General features: G+C 39.1%; 1 non-coding gene and 1 pseudogene across 1 annotated transcript; one reads left to right on the forward strand and one right to left on the reverse strand.

The window, feature by feature from the left end:
- LOC104427059 overlaps window positions 1-23,941 on the reverse strand; it is an 80,284-nt pseudogene that overhangs the window by 39,903 nt on the left and 16,440 nt on the right.
- Window positions 21,456-22,269, forward strand: LOC104427038. Its single transcript, XR_005547639.1, has 3 exons — window positions 21,456-21,740; window positions 21,962-22,045; window positions 22,140-22,269. It is a non-coding gene; the product is annotated as an uncharacterized LOC104427038 (transcript).

The raw sequence follows: 23,941 nt of genomic DNA on the forward strand, positions 1-23,941 counted from the left end.
ACAAAATAAAGCTCCATTAAATAAACGTACTTCACCACGATGATCGTCATGAAATTTCGGTCATCGACTAACCCGACCTTAATTTCCGAAAATAAATAAATAAATAATTAATTAATTTCGAAAATTTATAATTAATTACAATAAATCCAATTTAGCTCAAATTAAAGCCCAATTAAATAAACGGGCTACACCACGATCATCAGCATAAAAATTCGGCCACTAGCCATCCAAGTTCAATTTCCGGAGAATAAATAATTAAATAATTAATTTCGAAAATTAATATTTAAATACAAGAAATTCAATTTAACTTAAAATAAAGCCCGATTAAATAAACGGAATTTGCCACGGTCATCAGCATAATATTCCGGTCACTTTGGCCATCACTATTGATTTTTCGGAAAATAAATAATTAATTAATTAATTTCAAAAAATAATATTTAAATGCCAAAAATTCCACTTAGGCTCGAATAATCAAATTGAAGCCCGATTAGGGTTGGAATTCGAGACACTTCCAATAAATAGTAGACTATGTCTACTTGCTAATTGCACAATCAATTTGTGTAATTCGCATCACAATTGGCTAATAAACACTAATCCATACTAATCTAACAACCTAAACCTAATTAATTAAAAATAATCAACCCTCAAGTATCATTAGTCTACTAAGAGAGGATTAGTGAGATTACTCATCGGTATTGCACGCAAAACGTATCAATCCGACGGGGACGAAACGAGGAACGATTCTTCCCAAAGCACGGCTTGGGTTCGGGACCCAGAAACAGCCCAAAAGCGGGCTCGAACCAGCTGGAAACCCACACGGTGGGTTGCTGTTTTTGCTGCAAAACAGAGAGGAAGTGAGTTGGTTGGGGGCAGCAAGGGGTCGGGAAGGTAGGTGGCGGCTTGGCGAGGCCGAGCGGTGGCCCACGGTGGCCGGAGGTGGCCGGACAGGGGCGGAACCGAGCTGAACAGAGGCCGAACGGCCTGGACGGCGCACGGCGGGGATGACGAGGCGCGAAGGGGCGGCGGCGGAGCGCACGGCGTGCGCGGGCGTGCGGTGCGGGCGGCGGAACGAGCGGTGACGACGAGCTGTAGCTTCTGCTTTCTATCTTCGGGTTCCGCTCGATTGCACGAAGAAGAAGAAAGGAGGGGCTCGGTCACGTGGGAGAGAATGGAGGAGAAGAGAGAGGAGAGAGAAGAAGGGTGCGCATGGAAACACTTCTGTTCTTTTTTTGTTCCTGGAAGAGAAATAAAAAAAAATGTTTATGTTCCAGGGAACAGTTTTTGAACAAAAGAACGCGTTTGGTATGTGTAAAAAAAACTGTTCTTGGAATAAAAAAGAACAGAAATACATTTGATAACTCAGTCAATTTCTGTTCCTAGAATAGAAAAAGAACAGAAACACGTTTGGTAAACGACAAAAAAATTTCTGTTCTAAATTAAAAAAAAACCTTTTCTTTAATAAATTTTAAAATTGATATTGAATTCTCATTCTTATGAAATGCTCATTAATTTTATTTTGTTTATGGTTAGTGAAGACAAACATTTTTAACATGGTCATATGGCATATTTCGTAGAAAATTTTGTAATTAAAGTTTGTATTAAATTTTTCAAGTTCTTTTTTTTTTATTTTTTAGTTTTAAAGCATATAAACTTGATATTGATTTCTCATTCTCATTAAATGCTTATCAATTTAATTTTGAAAATGGTGAGTGAAGAAAATATTTTCAACATGGTCATATGTGCGCCCTTAAACGAAAATACCAGGTCTGCATTGCCATCGGCTATGGCTTTCATACCGAGCTCTCTTGTGAACTCTCCACTACAAATAAAAGTGCCCTAATAAGCCAGTCTCCAAGCCCTCATCAACTGGATGTATCAATTTGTGTTTTAGTGGTCAAAAACTTATTTTGCGATAAATTTATCACATTTTCCGTGGCGTCAACTCTTTCTCTTGTGATATAGTATACATCTCCATCAAATTCACCTCACACAACACCACATGCCGTAAGACAAAATGCGCGAAAGAGCTGCTCATGCAGGCAGCCGAACCGCAGTTGCGATTCAATGGCTGTACGCAGGAGGAATAGACAGGGACTCAGATTGTCGCAAACACACACCAACTTGTGCGCCCGCTTTCGTTAAGCAGTAACTAATGTTTGTCCGGCCTAAAAGAGCCATCACATTACAAGTGGTTACAAATGAAATTATACACATGATAAATTTTGCCAGAAAGGAAGAACTTATCGCGAACAAAATGTGTGCCGATTCTTGCTATGATTGATTTGGTCAACCACACCCCCTGAAGACAAAAATGTACAGGCTCTCACATTCTTCTAGTGTTCTTGTTTCTTGATTTGTCTGATTTACACTCCGGATGACGATGTCCGGTTTATTCTGTGCGCCCAATTTTGGAGCGGTGGGTTTAGCTCCTCAGATTCTACTGGACGATAAAGGCTTGGCAGTGGTGGTAGGCGGAGGAGCGGCTATGGCAGCCCATGGATCGTCATCTATTGTTACGGCAGGTTTTACAGTCAGGTTTTGAGGCGCTCTTTGGAACCGGTGCCGCTATGGATCCCCACAAATCATCATCTTAATCTTTGGTGACTTTCACTGCACTCTTTGGCCTCAAAATCGTCACTGAGAATCAAAATTAAAATACTTAAGCCTGCCGGATGTATCGGCAGCAAATAGCATTAATCAAAATCAAAATGCAAGAGAGTTGTTAATTGCAGTAAAATTTCATTTCTAACAACAATCCTTCGACATTAAAGGACCAAAAGATGATTACTACCACGACCTCTTAACATGAATACACTGTAACTGGCCCTCACACACACACACACACACATATTCATGTGATTCAGAACCAATTATCCAGAACAGCAACTCATTCTATAATATTCTAGTTACTATTGAAGATCGCATACTCACTGGACATTACAGCTACCGGAAACAAATATAACGATTTGAAATGAATTTTTCAAACAGAAGATAGCATTTTGGACTAAAAAACTATCTAATGCAGCTCGAGCTGCAGCTCACTGGAGCTGCTGCTCAAGTAGCTCGCTCGAGATGCTGCTCGAGCTGCAGCTCGCTCGAGCAGCTGTAGCTCGCTGGAGCTGCTGCTCGAGCTCGAGTTGCAGCTCGAGCAGCTCACTCGAGCTGGCAGAGCTCGCTCGAGAGCAAGCAGCCGTCCCGGATCTGCGGCGGATCCGGGCGAGCGAGCTGTCCTAGATCTGTCGTCGGCAGCCTCAAGCGAGCGTCCCGGATCTACCGCTGAAGCCCATCGTTGACCGGAGAAGGAGGAGCACCAGAAACGTGCACTGGATTCGGAAGCTTCAGCCGGTGAGTTGCCCGAGTGAGGAGTCGCCGGAGAGTCAGCCGAGTGGGAGCTGCCGGAGAGATGAGAGAGACGCCAGAAAAGGGAGAGCACGAGAACGAAGCTTCAGCCGAGAGCACGAGCACGCACAAAGGAGAAGCTTCAGCCGGTGTGTTCTTTTTGCTCCAATTTTGTTCCGGTTTTGTTTTTTGTTCTTTTCGTTTTTGTTCTTTTTTGCCTTCGAAGAAGTGTTTCTTTCTCCGAAACAACTTTTTGTGTTTCTTTTTTTGCTCCAATTTTGTTCCGAGAACAAAAAAAAAAAAAGAACAGAAACGCAACCAAATGCGTTTCTGTTCTTTTGTTCCCTGAACAAAATCCGTACAAAAGTGTTCCAAACGTTTTTTTGGAGAAAGAAAGAGAGAAAGAGAGAGAAAAGTGAGTCGGTGGGGAGGGAAAGAATTCGCACGAGGGGGGAAAGGGATAGAAAGAGAAAAGAGAGAGAGAAAAGGAAGAGAGAGGGAGAGGAAAGAAATAAAATAATATAACACCACATGGTCTTATTTTTTCTTTTCTTTTCTCTTTCCCTTTCTATTTTCGTTTGATCTTCAATTTTTCCTCCAATAATTTCTTTCTTGAAATTTTGGACTCGTCAATAATTTGACGAACGATGAGACAAGATCCTAAAAATGAATTATGACACGCTCGAATATTCGATTCCCGAAATCGAATTCAATTTCCTGGTTATAATCGATCAAACATGATTTTAGTCCAATCCAACAAATTAGGTAGCTTTTAGGGATTTTACCGCGGATACATCCCTTAACGGCTTCACCCAATAGGTTAGTTAACTCGTGAGTGATCAGCTCAGAGAAAAAGGACCATAGGCACGTTGACGAAATGCCCATTTCACTTTATCGAAATGGGGTCGAATTTCAGGATGTCACAGTGTTAATCCGGCAAATTATGATGATTCTCTATTGCTAGACATGCCAATCTTAGAGGTGGGTGAGGATGGATCATGGGCGTCGGTGGCTGGCCCTAAACAGCCACTTGGTCATAGATGAAACTCATTAGTTGGAACTGTCAGGGTTTGGATAATCCCCTGATAGTCCAAGCTTTAAAAGCCCTTGTGGCTAAGGAAAAGCCCGACATGTTATTTTTGATGGAAACGAAGAATTGCGATGAGGTTTTGATTCGCTTGAAACGTACCTTGCATTTTTTGCACCTTCAAGTGTTCAGTCCTGTTGGTTTAGTAGGTGGTTTGGCCCTTTTTTGGAATGATGGCCTGCGGTTGACAGATATCACCTCCACTCCTCATCTTTATGACTTTATCTATCAGTATATCTCGGAGGACAGAACCATGAGGATCACTTGTCTTCATGCCCCTGCTGTTTTTCAAGCGCGTTAGCATATTTGGCAAACTTTGTGGCAATTTAGCAATCATAATGTCTTACCTTGGGTATGCATAGGTGATTTTAACGAAATTCTTAATCATTGGGAGAAAATGGGGTCTAGGCCTGTTGACTCTTACCGTATGTCTTCATTTCGAGCTGTCCTATTGCTACTTGTTGGATCTTCCCACTCACGGCTGTGCTTTCACATGGATGAACAACCGAGATGGGGATGCTTTAGTGAAGGAGCGTCTTGACAGGGCATTATGCAATATTGAATGGCATGTGACCTTCCCTAATGCACAAGTGTTTGCTCTTCCTGCTGTAGGCTCTGATCACAGTCCAATAGTGTTAGATTCTATAGCCTGTGTTGTTCGAAGATAGAGGCGTTTTACCTTTGAAGCTTTTTGGAATCAAGATGCTGAGTGTAGATTAGTTATTGACAACTCCTGGCACTCTGTTTCGGTGCAGGATTCCACTCTCTTGGTTAAGCTTCGAGTAGTTGCTGTTGCTTTGTCCCGTTGTAGTCGTAAGAAATTCTCGCACAACAAGCAACATGCGACAGAATTAGAGCATCAGTTGGAAATACTGACAAATTAGCACAATACTTCCTTGGATCAATCACAGGTCAGAACTTTAAAAGAGGAGCTTCAAAAAGTTTGGCAGAGGGAAGAACAATTTTGGGCGATGCGTTCTCGGATAAATTGGTTAAAATGGGGAGATCGCAATACTAGATTCTTTCATGCTACCACAATCCAAAGACGACAATGAAACTGTATTAATTTGTTGCGTGATGAAAGTCAGGTATGCGTTTGGGAGCCTGGCAAGCTAAAGGAGATGACTACCAATTACTTTTCACAGCTCTATACCACTTTAGGCCCTCGCTGTTATAAACAGATTTTAGAGCAGTGTCCGCAGGTGGTCACTTCAGATATGAACGAAACTCTTATATCACAAGTGACACTTGAAGAAGTTAAAGAAGCTACATTTCAATTAGGTGTCTCAAAAGCCCCAGGTCCGGATGGTTTGAACGGATTATTTTATCAATCTCATTGGGATGTTTTTAAAGTGGATATATTTCAAGCAGTCTAGCAGTTCTTTCATTCTGGCTTATTACCTTCTGAGTTAAATCGAACTACTATTACTTTGATTCCCAAAATCCCAAACCCAAAAAACTTAGATCAATATCGCCCCATTAGCTTGTGCAACTTTGCTTATAAGATTATATCTAAAGTGCTTGCTAACAGGTTAAAACCTATGCTGCCAACCTTAATTTATGAGGAACAATGTGCATTTGTGGGCGGCAAGCAAATTCAAGACAATGTTTTATTAGTCCAGGAAGTTATTCATCAGCTTAAGTCAAGAAGAAGGAAGTGTCATTTTCAAGCTGTTCTTAAATTGGATATGCAGAAAGTGTATGACCGTGTTGAATGGGATTTTCTCAAGGATTATTTACTCAGATTAGGATTCCATTCCCACTGGGTCCAATTAGTTATGCAGTGCATCTTAACAACAACATTATGCGTTAAAATGAATGGTGATTATTTGCAGAATTTTCATCCCATTAGAGGGCTTCGACAGGGAGATCCTTTATCCCCTTATTTGTTTATTCTCATAGCCAATCTATTATCCTTTCTAATCCAGAATGCTATCGACATGGGTTTTCTCAAGGGAATTAAGTTGAATCAATTGTGTCCTACTTTATCACATCTATTTTTTGCTGATGATACTGTGTTTTTTCTTGATGGTACCTTGATGTAATGCCAAAATCTTTCTAATATGTTAAACTAGTATTGTCTGGCCACTGGACAAACTATTAACCACAATAAATCTAGTGTTTTTTTTCAGCCCATCTTGTCCTATCTCTCTACAGGAAAACTTGGCTCGCAAATTAAGGGCAACTGTTTTACAGAGATGTGGTAAGTATTTAGGAATACCTACTAATTGGAGATGCTCTAAAAAATATATGTTTTCTTGGCTTATGAGTAGAATTCAGTCAAAATTGGAGGGATGGAAGGAGAAACTGATATCTAAGGGTGGGAAGGAAATTTTGCTTAAGACTGTGATTCAAGCTATTCCCCAATATGCCATGTCTGTTTTCAAAATTCCTATTTCATTATGCAAAGCTATAGAACAACGTATGACTAAATTCTGGTGGACAACAATGATACAAGCAAGTCTAGGATTCATTGGCTAAGTTGGAAGGTGCTGCAAAACATAAAGGAAGTTGGAGGTTTAGGATTTAGAGATTTGATCAGCTTTAACAAAGCCATGCTTGGAAAGCAAGCATGGCGCCTCCTTCAGCAGCCTTTATCTTTACGGGGGAAGTTTTTTAAAGGTTTATTTTTCCATACCTCATCTTTCTTTAAAGCTGTTAAGGGCTCTCGCCCATCTTAGGGCTGGTAGAGTCTCTTGAGCGGGAGGGAAGCCATTATAACCAACGTACGTTGGTCAGTTGGGGATGGAAAATCAATTAATATTTGAGAAGATAGATGGCTTCCCATGGGCATTCTAGGTGGACCTAAGGTCCAAGAAGAATCCCTACTAGTAGCTGATCTTATTGATCAGTCTACCAGCACCTGGAAGACAGACTTACTGCACAAATTTTTCGACTTGCAGATCATACAACAAATCACAGACATTCAGATTAGACCTACCTTCACCAAAGATGAGCTCATATGGACAGCCACTAATCAAGGTGCTTACACAATTAAATCCGCATATCATTTAATCAAATAGATAGCAGCAGATATTTCAACTATTGGTGCTTCTACATCATATCAAACTCCTACCTGGTTTTGGCGCAAACCGTGGACAATGCCCATTGCTCCAAAGATCCGTACCTTCTTGTGGTCCATTTGCAGTAACTCCTTAGCGACCAGAGACAACCTGCATCTTCGACACATTATTGATAGTCCTTGTTGCTCATTGTGTAAACAAAATATTCTAGAAACTTTAGAACATCTCTTCCTACTCTGTTCTTGGACTCACATAGTGTGGTCTCACCCCCAAATTGGTGTTCTCATCACACCTAGCAACATTCAGCGTCTGGACTCATGGATCTTGTCCACTATTGGGAACCATAACAGATTACCTCGATTGGCGTTGATCTCTAATGTGTTGTGGCAGATCTGGCGAGCTCGGAATGGCTTCCTCTTTAGAGGGTCTTCTCTTGATCCGACCTTGGTTGCAGAGGCTACACTGGCTCATGCATAGGTGGATCGGTTGTTTGCTTCTTCTTGCACACACAAGAATAACTCGATTAAAAACAGAGGACATCTCTGGCGTCCCCCAGATCTAAGGGTTTTGAAGGTCAACATTGATGGCTCTTATCAACCAGGCAGCAATGAAGGCAAAATAGCTTGCATTTGTAGGGATTACCAAGGAAAACTCACCAATGGTTTCTCCAAAGGTGTAGCTGCATCCTTAGCTCTGCAGGTTGAGATCCAAGCTTTCTCCTTGGCTCTTCAGCATCTTCTTGATCAGGGCCTCCAGCACACGAAGATAATGGTGAAATCAGACAATCTCATCCTCGTCGAGACACTGAACCGTTGGACACTGCCGCCATGGAGGGATCGAGCTCTCTTCTCTGAAGCGGCCTTCTTGTTTTCCCTATTTTCTCGTCTCTCTCTAGGGTTCTGTCGATGGGAGGCTAATGTGGTAGCCGATTGGGCCTGTAAGGCCCATCATAGGACTTCCTCAATCCGTAGTTGGGCTATTTTTCCTCCTTTTCATCTTAAGGATCTGGTTTGTGTGGATGTAATTGCCGCTGGTTGTACGGGTTTCTCCTATTAATATAATATGGCTTTTCTGACCCAAAAAAAAAGAAGAAGATGTAACCTATCATGAAGGCCACACCGTTACTCTCATTTAAAGGAGTAATGTTGCTGTCATCTTCTCATTTTCTAAAGTCAAATTTGTTAGCAATTAAATAGAGTTGTCACTATTTACTGAAAAAAAAAAAATAGAGTTGTTAGTGCCGTGACGTGTGGGTGCTATCCAAGTAGGAAGACATTGTGCACAGAAAGAAGTTTCATGAAGACTTTTTGTGGAAATTCTATGGCACTAAAAATTTCCCATGCCAATTAACCTCACAAGACCCGTCGCTTCAACTAAATTGCATGATGAGGATGGCATCATGTTGATTATTTGTTACATTTTCAAGACAATATGTGATCTTTAGATGGGCAACAGGCCTGAAATGTACCAAGACAAATGGAACGGCATAAATCACGTTACATCTAAAAAAGAATTAAAATTAGAAAAGTTGGGATTCATAATTATAAAACAATAAATATGGGAAAATTTATTATTCTACTAAAATTTTCTTTTAACATCTTCAAGATGAAAATAAATTTTATTTTCAAGCCAAATGCGTCATGCGAGTCTTCAACCAACAGTAAAAGTCAAGTAGATCTTGTTTTGAAATCTGCGAAAGGTGATGCAAGCTTAGGGTAGGCTTTCTCAAACAGTAGGATCGGGAGAGTGTGATGCAGCCCGCATTGAAGACCAACTCTCTTGACCAAGAAGCATCAAAAGGTTATCCAAATATTGACCCTACGCATCATGTAGTACACAAGATTCAACAAATATTCTTCATGCATTTAGCATTTTGCTTGTTTTCTTCCCAACCAACCACTATCCACTGGGCCTGGCATGGCCCGGCCCGGCTCGGCCCGGGTTCATTATGAGCTTGCTGCTCCAGTGGGGCCGAGCCGGGCCGGTTCGACGTGGATTGGAGTTTGGGTTCGTCGCGTTGCATAAATTGGCCCCTCGTGCTTTTGCCTCATGCTGACCGGCTTTTGACTTTTCAGCCGATCATTCCCATACTTTTGCTTCTCTCGTACCTCCCTTTTTTTGGTCGCTACACCACAAGTCGCTCTTCTCCACACAATTAAGTTTGTCATCGGAGATTTTCCCTTCTCTCGTCGTTACTTCTAGAAAGAAACAAAGCAACACAATTCATTCCTATCATCTTTATGGACTTTCTGTTCCATAAAAAAAATTAGCTAAAAATTAAATCAGAGAATAGTAGGAGACATCAGAAGATGATCTCTCCCTTAATAACATTAATAGATTCAATTAATTAAATTCTTATGTTTTTTAATAGGTTGCTATGATTATTAGTGGTAAAAATGCACATGAAAACGATAAAAACAAAAAAATCTTTTTGGATTCATTGTCCGTGGCTATTATTAGTAAATTATGACCCATAAAATTATAGGGGTAAAAGAGTTACGATCATTATGGGTAAAATTACAACTCATCAAGTTAATATACTACCTACAAGTGCCTCCAATTTTATGATAATTTCAGGAAAATTATGGCTGAAATTGATATCTTTCAGATCTACACGTCCTACTATGATTTATTTCTGAGTAATGCTAAGTGGACCTCACCATAACTATAAGGCCGATTTGGTTTTAGTGATAATGAATACTTCTATAACATCTCATTCCCTGTAATCAGACTCATAATGTTATTCAGTTTGAGTTGTTTTGACTGTTTAAACACTTAAATTTAGAATCACATGCCTCCGGGTCTCGTGTTTTTTATTCAAGGCCTAGGCACCAGAGTCTAATCCTTGAGGTCTCTGGCTTGGGAGCTAAAATCCCTAGTTCAGCTCAACTATCATGTGCTCAAATCTTGAGTCTCCGTCCCATCGTCGGTCCTTGGCATACCAAGCTTAGGCACTAGGATCTCATTTCAGGAGGTGGGGGTTACGGGCTGTCCTCGAGGTCTTGAGTTGAGGCCTCAGGTTCTCGGGTGTAGGGGGCTCGAGTTGACCTTCCCCTCCTCACACAGTCAGTAGTGATAGAAAGAGGTGATGGGCCAGGATTATTCCGTGACTTTGTTTGTGATGGAGTATAATTTTGATGATCGTGGAATTTTATTAAAGGTTGCTAGGTAATTTACTGCCATACATATGTATATAGTCTTTCTTCTAAATTTAAAAAAATCAATGAAGAAGTCTGGATATCGCGAGGTGGAGGAGGTTGCAAAAGAGCGGAGACTTCAGGGAAGCACTTTTCGTCAATCGGACAAAGACTTCCATTGGAAATGCTTTGCTCGAACACGAAACGCCTTCGAACTTTTCCGCGGAAGGCAGCAACTTCGAATTATCTTTCAAAGGAGCTAACCATCTACGCTTTATCTGTTACTTGCATTTTATATGTATGAAAAATTTCAGCCCATGAACTTGGTATATACAAGTAGTGTTGTCTGATGTCAATGCTTCAACGATAAGTAAAGAACGTAAAACTCTAATTACTTGTGGTTTTGACTAAGATGACTTTGCAAACCACAGTAAGCGGCGATTTCAACCGAATATTTAAATCCAATTCCTTCAGCAAAACGAGCCTCAGTGCTACTAGTATCACTTCTTGGGCCACACTATAATCAACAGGGTCTAATTCATCTTCAGAATTGAAACAAAATTGATCGTTTCATTAAGAAATGTTCCTCATGAGAGTCAAGCGGCATATGCCCCCAAGTGTTAAACAAAGCCATTTGGGACAGTGATGATACTTGCACATCAAAGCATTCAACATCGTCATTCACAATTTCATATTTCATTCTAGACAAAACTTAACATTTTCAATTAGTCCATAGACTATATTGAATATGTATCAAAACTTTAATGACTACATTATTTAACATTTTAAGGATAACATTGCATATTAGAATAACATTTAAAGATTATATTGAACAGATAAAGTATTCGGTGATAACAACCATTTGTGTAATCATCCTATATTTTTACTAGTGCACTTTGAGTTATGAATTTAGCACAAACTGCTGAGAATGACCCGGAAAAGATGGACGAGCTTGTTGCTCGAGCATCTTTGAATTTTGGCGCATCACAGTCCAAGACGATGACACCTGTTTTGCACCTTCCCCAAATTTTCTTCCACGAGATTGTCCAGGATGGTTCGCAGCGCATTATCTTTTTGATTTTTTTTTTTCCCATTCTCTGTTGCTCGTCTACACACGTTCACCGACTTTGACTTATCGGTTGACGAATTCCGCACTTCGTCGTCTTCTGTCTTGTGAGATGGACCAACCCGTTATTTTGATTCCCAATAGGGGCGACTAAGAGGCTACATCTCATTTGTTTATATTAGCTTTCCGATCCGACTCAATTAGTGACTTGATAAATTCCACTTTTCTGTAATTTCATTTGATTTAATTTCTTCTTAATTGAAACCCTTTGTAAGTGCACATGCAACAAACATTGCAATGCTAAAAAAAACTAGCCCTTTGCTCTTGTTATTCTTTTACGTGGGCAATATCCATGTGGGATATCACCCCATGTCTGATGAGCTTTGGCCACCATCTTTTTTATTAAGTTTGTCTTAGGAGCCCCGAGATTTGGGATATTGTTAATGTACAAATGGAGAAGGAGACATTTAGCAATGGATGAAAACATGGAAGAGTTCTTGTATATTTATTATTTGAATAAAGTGGGTTATAGGATGTTAATAAATATAGATAATGGGATGGAAGTTTAGAATGATCAATGCAAACACAACAAAATGCACTACCATAATAGAGTGTGAGGGGTTTCTCCACTTTTCATATTTTCAATTTATTATTTTCATATATGAAAAGTCATGTGATCTTCTCTTCATAGTTTGTTTGTTGATTTGTTTCCCTAAGAATATTCCTCATTTCAAGTTGAGAAAATTCAGTGATCACACAAAAGTTTGGCACGTAATATATTGTCCTGTTATGTATGATTAACATAAGAAAATATTAGCTTCCTTCTTTTCATGATCCTATTCTAAATTTAATTTATATCATTTCTTTAATAACAATCAAAGTTGAATATAGAATCCTCCAATCATGACTTAATCACATTTTATTATTGCACATTTTAAAGAAAAAATGTGATCTTAACACGCGCAACACGCGTGACGTTGTATTGCTACTTACGGAAAGGCATAAATGAAATTACATTTGAAAATGCAATTTCAAAATGAGAAAAGCTGAGGTTTGTAATAAAAAAGAATAGATGTGGGAAAATTCATTATTTTAATAAGATTTTTTAACACCTTCAAGATAAAAGAAACAAATGTTCAAGCCAAATGCATCACGCGAGTCTTCGGCTACGAATAAAAGTCGAGTATATCAAGTGCTAAAATCTGCTAAAAGGTTGTAAGAAGGTAGACTTCACGCATCATTAAGTCCACTAGATTTTGCTTTTTGCTCCCCTTTGCCTTGAAGGCCGGGCCAAGGTCGATTGAACACTTGACTTTTCAGCGAGTCAGCGACCATTCCCACACTTTTCCGTGTCTGATGCTTCCCAATTTTTTTTTTCCTCTCATCATTATGGGTTCTTTGCTACTGCATAAGCTATGCACAGAGATCAACTCCTCGGTTATTTAGCATCGCCGACAATAAGCAGCGTACCACCTATTGCGACAAGGTCACCGGCATATTTCACCCGTTTCGAGTGAAAGGCAACCGAAAGGGCTGTGATAACCATTACTAGGAGTTGCCCTCCATAAATAACAACATTGTTTTGAATTTGGAACTCGGGCGAGCACTACAACTCTCCATTGACTATATCAACTGCACAATTAGGTCCGCTGATTTCAGGCTACAAAATAGCAATTACGTATCTCTTCCTCTCAGATCTTTTTCTTGCAGCTACTTCAGCTATAGTTTGGATAGGTGTTCTTGCGAGAGATACACGTCACCAAATGTGGCGATTGTGGGCTGCACAAAGTCCGTCTATTCAATGCTTCACATCAACTCTTCGTCGTACTTCGATGGGCTTCAATATTCAAATTTCTCTAATACGAGGAGGCAAGTATACGCCATGGTTGATGTGAGTGTCTTGTCTGTGGAAATCGCATGCGCTATAGAGTTTATGGCAACGATACCTTGGTGAGTCGATGGCAACAATCTTCAATCCTAAGTGCAAATTCACGAACTGATGATTTACGGTTTTGAACTCTTATGGCTTCAAATTGCTTGGCATCGGCAACGGGTTCCCAATTCAGCACGGTTCCAAAAAAAGAAAGGGCTTTCAAGTTTATTTAGTTTCCTTAAATAACCAAAATATTTGTGAATTTGGTCGGTATGTGTTTTTAAAAATGCCTGTTAAGATCAAGTATTTAGGTAAATGCCATAATAGTTAATACATTCTTGTTCTTTTGTTTTATCAGGATATTTAAATATTAAACCATACTTTCGTTTAACAGTTTAAATTTTTAAAACAATTGATTGTGGTCCCCTAAAAATCTTACATTTTTTTTTATTTAATTCAAGTTCCACCAGTGAATCTTTGTAGATTAAACGGATAGTCATCACTTGATTATGGCCTAAACAAGTGTCTTGTGATTTTCTTCAGCTCTCACTTGTCAAATATTCATACTCTTTTTGTAGGAATCGGCATTTACCTCTTAAAGATCACCCGGGTTATTGAGAGGTTCTCGCTCTTTGGCATTTATAACATTACTACAATCTTCTCATAGGCCGAATTAACTTAGTGTTTCTAAATGCAATTATATAACACACCCAAGCACGGGCACCTGGGATGACAGAACTTGGACTGATGAAAGCAAAGAGACATATCCACTTCATCAACTAGCAATTAATTATGAAGATTCTCATCTTGAGTATGCTGGTACTAGTATTACTCAAGCATAGACATATCAATACCATTTGATCCCGTGATATATGTAGCAAATAGAAGCCAATCATGGCCATCATTTGATTGTGCATGTATATGACTATATTTATGGACGTTAAATACGTCTGTATCATCCTTAGCATTATTTGATCAAAGTTATATTTCGGCTCTCGAATCCGACGGAAAAGCCAATGACGACCTTCAGCATATTTTTATGAGGAGCAAGTTCAGGTTTTTGCTTCAAAATATGACTAGCACACAACCTGCACTAGCCATGGGTTTACGACAATCTAGTGGAGCAAAATACCCGTTTCGACAGTTCATGGCTCGTCATCTCTTTTGGTTAGTAACTTCCTAGATCCTTCATTACTAATTTCAGATTGACCTGGAAAAGATGGACGCACTCGTTGCTCGAGCATCTTTGAATTTTGACCCATCATTGTGGATGATGACGACATCAGTTTTGCACCTTCCCCAGATATTCTTCTACGAGCTTTTCCAGGATGGGCATCGACGACCATACTCTTTTTAGCTCATTCACAAATACTAACAAAAATATGCAATTAAAGTATCCAGGAGAGTTAGAGATATTGTTAATAGAAATCCCACATTTATTTTGTCTAACAAAAAGATGTTTAAATTGCAAGTATCTTAATTTTCTATTTCCTTTTTTTGATCTAATTTATGTATTTATTTATTTAAATTTAAAGGGTGAAAGCTATCATGAAGGCCGCACCGTTACTCTCATTTAAAGGAGTAACGTTACTCTCATCTTCTCATTTTCTGAAGTCAAATTCGTCAGTAATGAAGTAGAGTTGTTAGTGCCATGACGTGCGGGTGCTATCCAAGGAGAAGACATCGTGTGTAGAAGGAAGTTTCATGAAGGCTTTTCCTTGGGAATTCTATGGCACTAGGAATTTCCCACACCCCATAAACTCCACAAGACGTGTCGGCTCAAGAAGACTTTGACTTTGACCTTCTAGGAGTTGGATAACTCTCCATCACTAATAAACTCACTAGCAACTAAATTGCAAGATGAGGGTGGCATGGCATTTGATTTGTTACATTTTCAAGACAATATGGAATCTTTACATGGGCAACACGCCTAAAATGTACCAGGACAAATGGAATGGCATATGTCATGTTACATCTAAAAAAGAATTCAAAATTGGAAAAGTCGGGATTCATAATTAAAAAACAATAATCATGGGAAAAATTACTATTCTACTAAAATTTTCTTTTAACATCTTCAAGATGAAAAAGAAATTTTATTTTCACGGCAAATGCATTGCGATTCTCTGGCCAGAAGTAAAAGTCAAGTAGATGGTGTGCTAAAATCTGCAGAAGATTATCAAATGTCAACTGTACGCATCATTCAGTACACAAGATTCAATAAATATTCTTCATGCATTTGGCATTTTGCTTGTTTTCTTCCCAGCCAACCCCTAACCACTGGGTTGGGTTGTGGCATCCCAGAAATTCAAAGCCAAGCCATAAGGTGTGTTAATTAGGTGGTAGAATTTCCATGGCTTATGTTTTAGCCATTAGTCTTTTAATTTGATGATTTGTGCTTGTGATTGTGGAAATTTAAATTTAATAAGATTAATGATCTATGCTTGGCCATATGATTTAAATTTCAATGAACAAAATGTTCCAAGACTTTGGCCAAGATGAAATTTGAATTTAGAAATATTTATAGAAAGGAATTCAAAAAAAAAAAAAAAAAGGAGAAAAAGAGGGTTATTTTTGGAATGGGCCTTGGACCCATTGGCCTAGAGCTTGGTGGGCCAAGCTTGTCGGCCCATTAGGGCCCAAGAGGGAGCTCGACCAGCCCAAAGAGGAATGGCTGGTTGGGCCTAAGCCCAAGCCCATTTAAATTCAAAAATAGAGATGACAAGTGGCAAGACAAGTCCTCATGCATTGGCCATGGTTGAGGTGAGTTAATCATTGCAATTGAGGGGATATAAAAGGGGTTAGGAGAGAGAATTGGCCGGTTGCTTGCTTCATTTCCGTCCAAGAGAGGTGTGCGAGAGAGAGAGAGGGTTTGAGAGAAAGAGAGAGACCGAGAGGGAAAGAGAGAAGGCGGAGCCGAGAGGGAGGTGCAGCCGTGTGCTCGCCGTTCGTTCGCCGTCCCTACGCCGTTGTTCATTGCTGTTGGTTCATCTTGGAGGCAAGTGGGGGTCCTTAACTTCTCTTGCATGCTGTTTTGTTGGTTGCATGTTCGGTTTTAGGTGTGATTTGGGCGAAAAACCGAGGTAAGGGTTGGATGTGTTCAAGCTATGTGACTGTTTTCGTTCGGTTTGTGGTAGTCAGTACCTTAGTCGAGCTTGCATGTGTATTTGGAGTGCGATTTTGGCTTCGGTGTCTTCATGAAAGTTGAAGCTAACATCTTGTAGTATGACATACTCGAATTTCATGGAAAACGATGGTGATATGTGGGGTCAAAAGCTCTGTTATACGGAGACCTCAGATCTGCGAAATCTTCACTGACCTTTTGTTGATTTCTTGGTTGCATGTTGATTTCTGTTGGAGATCTCACTTTGTTGTCTTCTTGAAAGTTGTAGGAAACACCTTAAGCTACAACATACTCGAATATGAGGCAAAAATAACGAGTATAACTTGGTGAGTCTGTTAGATCTTGGAGATGGTTGATTCTGGTGAGGTGTACCGAGACACCCGAGACTTCAAGGACTTAAAAGAGGATCATACTTTGGTTATTTAACCTAGATCTCTTCATGAAACTTGTAAAGGACACATTGATACATAACATACTCGAATTTTAGAGGAAAAGAAAGGGATTAGATGGGTCAAACCTAAGTTTTTCGGTGATATGTACTCTGGACGAAACGGTAGAGGTTCCAGAAGCTTCGTGGAGTTGTATAAATTAATCTATAAAGAATTTGACTTAGAGTTCTTCGTTAAAAATGCACGAAAATGTGTTGGCTATCACCCTGTAAAATTTCGTAATTTTTGGAGGCCGAATAGATATTTTAATTAAATTTATTCGGAAACTGTTTATTTGGTTTAAATCCGAGAATTATAGGATGTTTTGGGGAAATTGTGGAATTTGGTAAAAATTTAAATTGGCCACGAATTTCGCAAGAAAATATCATCCTATGGGTTTGTTAAATACTTCTTGGATTTTTGGGAAATTATTGATATTAAATAATAAAATAATAAAATAATAAAATAATAATAATAAAATAAATTGGATTTTTTGGATTCAATTGTATTTGGGTAGCATATGTGTGATGAGGTCTTTGCACATGTATTTGATTGAGATGTATATGTGATAAAGTCTTGATATGCCTATGACATGGTCCTTGTACATGTAATGAATTGAAACGCTTATGTGATTAAGCTATGACATGTGCATGACATGTGAATTGAAATGCTTATGTGATTAAGCTATGACATGTGCATGATATGTGAATTGAAATGCTTATGTGATTAAGCTATGACATGTGCATGACATGTGAATTGAGATGTAAGTGTGATATGTTTGATGCCATGCCAAATTGCCATGTTAAATTGAGATAAAAGATAAATGTGGATGAGAATGAGGTTGTGGTGGAGGATGTTGTCTCGGTGGCTGGTGGCGTAATTCCAGAGATTCCCTGGGAGTTTCAGGATGCCCGGAATGTGGGGGGCCGGAAGTCCGGTTGTATCTTGGATACATGCCTGGAGATGCCTCGCGACACCAGGATTGGGGTGTGGGATGCCTGGCTAGAAGGGTAAAGGCCAGAAGTCCGGTTGTATCTTGGATACATGCCCGGAGGTTCCTCGTGATGCTAGTTGGGATGCGAGATGCCCGGAATGTGGGGGGCCGGATGCCCGGTTGTATCTTGGATACATGCCCGGAGGTTTTTCTCGCATGGGATGCGAGTGTAAAATATGGGATGAAATTGATGAATCGAGGAAGGGTGATGTGGTGATCAAATTTAAAGATAAAGATGAAAATTAACTCATGGCATGACATGGTATGATATGCATGATGATATGCATGATGATGATGATGATGTTATGTGATGTGATATGATGATCACCCATGGTATGATATGCATGATGATATGCATGATAGTGATGATGAGATGTGATGTGATGATCACCCATGGTATGATATGCATGATGATATGCATGACAATGATGATGATGATGATGCCATGATGATGACATGTGTAATGTGATGATGTCATGATGATGATGACATGTATGATATAGTGATGATACACATGTATGTGTTGAAATTTGTGATGATGATGCATGATAGTATTACGCATGGCTGCAAGGTAAGTTACGCCTGCAATGCATGTATGATTTGTATGATGCATCGAGTTGTTATTGGATTCCTTTACCTGCTGAGTGGTTGTACTCACCCCTTTTGGGGACCAACATTTCAGATTAGTAGATGGTTTGAACGGTTGGATGTGACCGTGAGGAGGAGGATAGCAAGGAAAGGAGCTTTTGGATGCCGACACTAATCGATGGACTTAAAGTGTATGACTGTTTGAGGAAACATCGGTCATCTTTTGGAGTGTAGCCGAATATAAAAAGACTACGGCATTTTGATGTACCGATGAATGATGTCCATCTAATTTAAGTAAATAAAAGTGTATGGCTTTTATTATAAATGTTTAGTAGGTGTGCATCGATTTCTGAATGTAGGGAAGGGAGTTGTTGGATGTGCTTCCGTATTTAAATTGCGCAAGGGACCGATCTAAAAGATGTAAACCCCCATGGTTGTATGGACCCGCTGCATTTGAAATGGTATCAGAGTGACATGTTATTAAGAAATTAAGTGGTAAGCAAACTGTGGCGACCCAAATCGGATCGGGGGCCGTCGAGGGGTGTCACATGGGTTCACTCTGAGCTGGCCGCGTCGGATTGGGCAGGGCCGGTTCAACATCGATTGCAGTTTAATTTTGTCCAATAAATTCATCGCGGTGCACAAATTGGCCCCTTGTGCTTGTGCCGTGCATTGACCGGCTTTTGACTTTTCAACCGACCATTCCCACACTTTTGCTTTCCTTGCACGTCCCATTTTTTGTGGTCGCTAGGCCACAATCGCTCACCTCCACACAATTGAGTCTGTAGTCAGAGATTTTTCCTTCTCTCGTTATTACTTCAAGAATAGTTTTTGAAGTAATGGAGACGGAGACATTTAGCAATGGATGAAAACATGGAATAGTTTTTGCATATTTGTTATTTGAATAAAGTGGGTTATAAAATATGCCATGTGATGGAAGTTTATAAACATCGATGCAAACACAATAAAATGCACTACTATCATAAAGTGTGAGGTGTTTCTCCTCTTTTTCATATTTCCAAATTATCCCTTTCAATCATGAGAAGTCATGTCTAAAATTCAAACTTCTCAAATTTTTAATGATCTTTTCTTTATAGTTTCTTTGTTGTTATTATTATTATTATTATTATTATTATTATTATTATTATTATTATTATTATTATGCCCTAAGAGTATTCCTCATTTCATGTTGAGAAATTTCAAATGATCACACGAAAGACATGGCCCATGATTGATTGTTGTGTTATGCATGATTAACATAAAAAAATGTTAGTTTCCTTCTTTTTCATCATCCTCTTCTAAATTAAATATATATAATTTCTTTAGTAACACTCACAGTTAAATAAAGAATCCTGCAATCATCAATTATTCACATTTAATTTTTGCACATCTTCAAGAAAACAGATTTCACGCGTCATTGAATTTTCTTTTCGGCGACCATTCCCACTGCTTTCCGTGTCTGATGCATCCATTTGTCGGTCGCTACACCGTGCAAGTCACTCGCTTCTTCCACACTCAAAGAGGAGTCGTCGGAGATATTTCTTGCTCTCTTCATCGTTTTAAGGAGGGAGCAACCCATGGTATTGCTCTCGTCTTTGTCTATCTCTCATTTACATATCGATACTAAACACTAGATCTGCTTAACCAATTCGTGCTCTCCACTACTGCATAAGCTATGCACCAAAATCAAACCCTTCTTCTCCTCCTCCTCCTTCTACATCAGTCTTTTAGCATTGCCATCGCAAATAATCATTGCACAACCTCTTGCGGCGAGGTCGCAAACATAAGTTACCCATTTCGGTTGATGGGAGACCCGAAATCTTGCGGCCACAGAGATTATGAGCTAGCCTGTATAGATAACCGCACCATTTTGGATTTTAACTCGAGCAAGTACTTTGTACGCTCCATCAACCATAACAACCGAACGATTAGGGTCGTTGATGTCAAGCTGCAAAAGGGCAATTGCTCATCCCTTCCTCTCCAGTCTTTATGGTGCCAGGATGGAAACACGTTCTATTATCCGTCATGCGTGGCTGTTTCGATCGTGAGTTGTGTGAAGGCCGTGGATTATCGATCTTACATTGATGCTTCGTCATGCCTTGATGGACTTCCATTACTTAATTTCTCTGGTGCGAGAAGGCGAGTGTATGCCCTGGTCTATAGGGATGTCTCATCTGTGGAAACCGCATGCACTATAGAGTTTATGGCAATGCTGCCATGGTGGGTTTATGATTGTGATCTTCATTCCTATGCGCAAATTCACGAATATATGGTTTATGGATTCGACCTTAGATGGGACCCCAACAGTAAGATAGGTAAGGACTTTTGAGTTTGTCCAATTTCTTATAAAGAATAGGAAGGGTGTTGTAACTTTTATATGATTCCCATTTAAGTGTTATCACTTTTTTTTTTGTTTTTTTATTTAAGTGTCACATTGAAGTAAAATCGATCATTTAAATGTTGCTTTCAGCAAATAGTCATACTAAATTTTTTTTTATTAATTTTTCATTTCGACGTGGATTCTTTTTATTTTTAATTTTTTTTAATTAATTGTCCAAATCAACGATGGCAATGTCAAATAGGACGATTGGCATTCATGTTAGATTTTCCGATCAGACATATTGCTGATGATTCTTAAGTGATCAAATTCAAATTTGTGGCACTCAAGTGTATAAAAAAAATATTATGACATTCAAGTGAGTGTCGTACGAAAGTTATGGTACTTCCAACGTACTTATCCCGAAATATTGTTAGGATATATTTGGTCAAAGACTGTAAAATTCCACTAAACGTGAAATGGAGCTAAGATCTTGTAGCTAGTTCAATGTTGTTGTGGTATTTTATAAGTACAACAATGAATACATTTTCATTCATTTGTTAATTTAAATAATTAGAATTCCGCCAGTAAATCTTAGTGGATTGAACTTGATATACTCAATTATCAGTGTTTGATTATGATCTAAATAAGTGTCTTTTATTTTCTTCAGATTTCATTTGTTACATATTCTATCTCTTTTGCAGATATCGCCTATGGCCTTGCCCATACTCTCTGGCGTATTGAACATATCTCGTTCCTTCCCATCGGTAAACATCAATACAATCTTCATTGTGAAATTAAGTTAAGTGTTCCTAAATACAAACATTCAAGACACGCACAAATTGGTTATTCATATAACAACAAATATATTATCTATTCAATTGTTTATCTATTTAGTCCAAATTCTGCCCACAAATCTTAGTGGATTGAACCGATATACACATTGCTTGATTATGGTCTAAATAAGTGTCTTTTAAATGTTCTTCAGGTTTCGTTCGTTACAAACTCAATCTCTATTCGGAATCAGGGAACCACTACCTTGATGTGGTGGTGCGCTTTCTCTTGGACATCGGTAACATTACTATATTCGTCTCATTGTGAAATTGACTTTGAATTTCTAAATGCAAACATTTAACACATTCACAAATTGGCTATAAAAAATACAGTGCTTCAGTGCATGGTTGTGAAATTCATCTTGGGGGCCCCATGCGTGATGACGTTGCTAATACGCAAATGGAAGAGAATACACTTAGCAATGGATCAAAATGTTGAAGAATTTTTGCAATCCAACAATAACTTCTTGCCGATAAGGTATTCTTACTCAGACATCAAGAAAATCACGAGTGGCCTTAAGGATAAACTAGGTGAGGGAGGGTACGGGTCCGTGTTCAAAGGAAGACTCCGGAGCGGCCGTGAGGTGGCGGTCAAGATTCTAAAGAAGGGAAAAACAAATGGGCAGGACTTCATCAGTGAAGTAGCTACCATTGGTAGAATTCATCATGTTAATGTTGTTAGACTCATTGGTTATTGCTTTGAGGGCTCTAAACAAGGTCTTGTCTATGATTTCATGCATAATGGATCTCTGGATAAGCACATTTTCTCACGAGAACAAGGGATTTCTCTTGAATGCAAGGAAGTGTAAGAGATTGCTCTCGGAGTGGCTAGAGGGATTGAATATCTTCATCGAGGATGCAATATCCAAATTTTACACTTTGATATTAAGCCTCATAACATTCTTCTAGACAGGGATTTCACCCCAAAAGTTTCTGACTTTGGGCTCGCAAGATTGTATCCCACGAATTACAACACTGTGTCTTTGACTGCTGCGAGAGGAACCTTAGGGTACATGGCTCCAGAGCTCGTCTTCAAGAACCTTAGAGGCATCTCTTACAAAGCCGATGTCTATAGTTTTGGAAAATTGTTGATGGAAATGGCCACTAGAAGGAAGAATGAGGACAAGGTTACAGGGTGTTCGAGTCACACTTACTTTCCTTTATGGGTTCATGACCAACTTAGTAAAGAATTGAAAATTCCAGTGGAAGTTAGTGAGGACGAGAGGAAAATAATAAAGAAAATGATAATAGCTGCTCTTTGGTGCATACAATGGAATCCTAACAATCACCCTTCAATGCACAAAGTCTTGGAAATGCTCGAAGGAGAAGTAGATGATCTACAAATATCTCCTAAGCCACTCTTTTATGCAACAGAAATGTCAAGAAGGGATGATGGAACTTGGACTGACGAAGGCAATAATACCATATCCACTACATCAACTAGTGCAATAACTTATGAAGATTCTCATCTTGAGTGTACTAGTATTAGCATTACACAAGTATAGACACATATCAAAACCATTTGATCCCATCACATATGTGGTGTATTGAAACGTGATATTAATGATGTTTCATGTGTAGCTCCCTTTTCTTTGCCATCATTATATTATAGATGTTTATGACTATATTGATGATCTTAATTGCGCCCAATTCATCTTTTAGCATTATCATATTAAAGATGTCATTGGTTATAGTTTGGACTCTTGGATCCGATGGAAAATTTAGTGACTACTTTCAGCATAGGGCTGTGATGAGCAAGTTTGGGTTTCAAAGTCTTTGCTTAAAAGTCTAGCTAGCACATAACCTACTTTACGCGTGGCTTGATGACATTTCAGTGATTGCTATGTATTTATTGCCTCATTGCATATGAATAGTCACTATGAATAATATTGAAAATGATGGATGAAAAGGGATAATAAACAACTTTGATTTAATGGCAGGGGAGTGCGCAATAGCCGGAGATATCAAAAGATGATCTCTCCCTGAATAACAATAATGATGAGATTAATTAAATTCTTATTATATTTACTAGGTTGCTAAAGTTATCTTAGTGGTAAATGTGCACTTAAAAAATGACATTAGTTTTCCTTTTAGGGTTCATTGTCCAAGGCTATTATGTCAGGAGGGAATATCAT

Source organism: Eucalyptus grandis, chromosome 11 (genome assembly GCF_016545825.1).
Source record: "Eucalyptus grandis isolate ANBG69807.140 chromosome 11, ASM1654582v1, whole genome shotgun sequence".
Classification (NCBI taxonomy): Eukaryota; Viridiplantae; Streptophyta; class Magnoliopsida; order Myrtales; family Myrtaceae; genus Eucalyptus; species Eucalyptus grandis.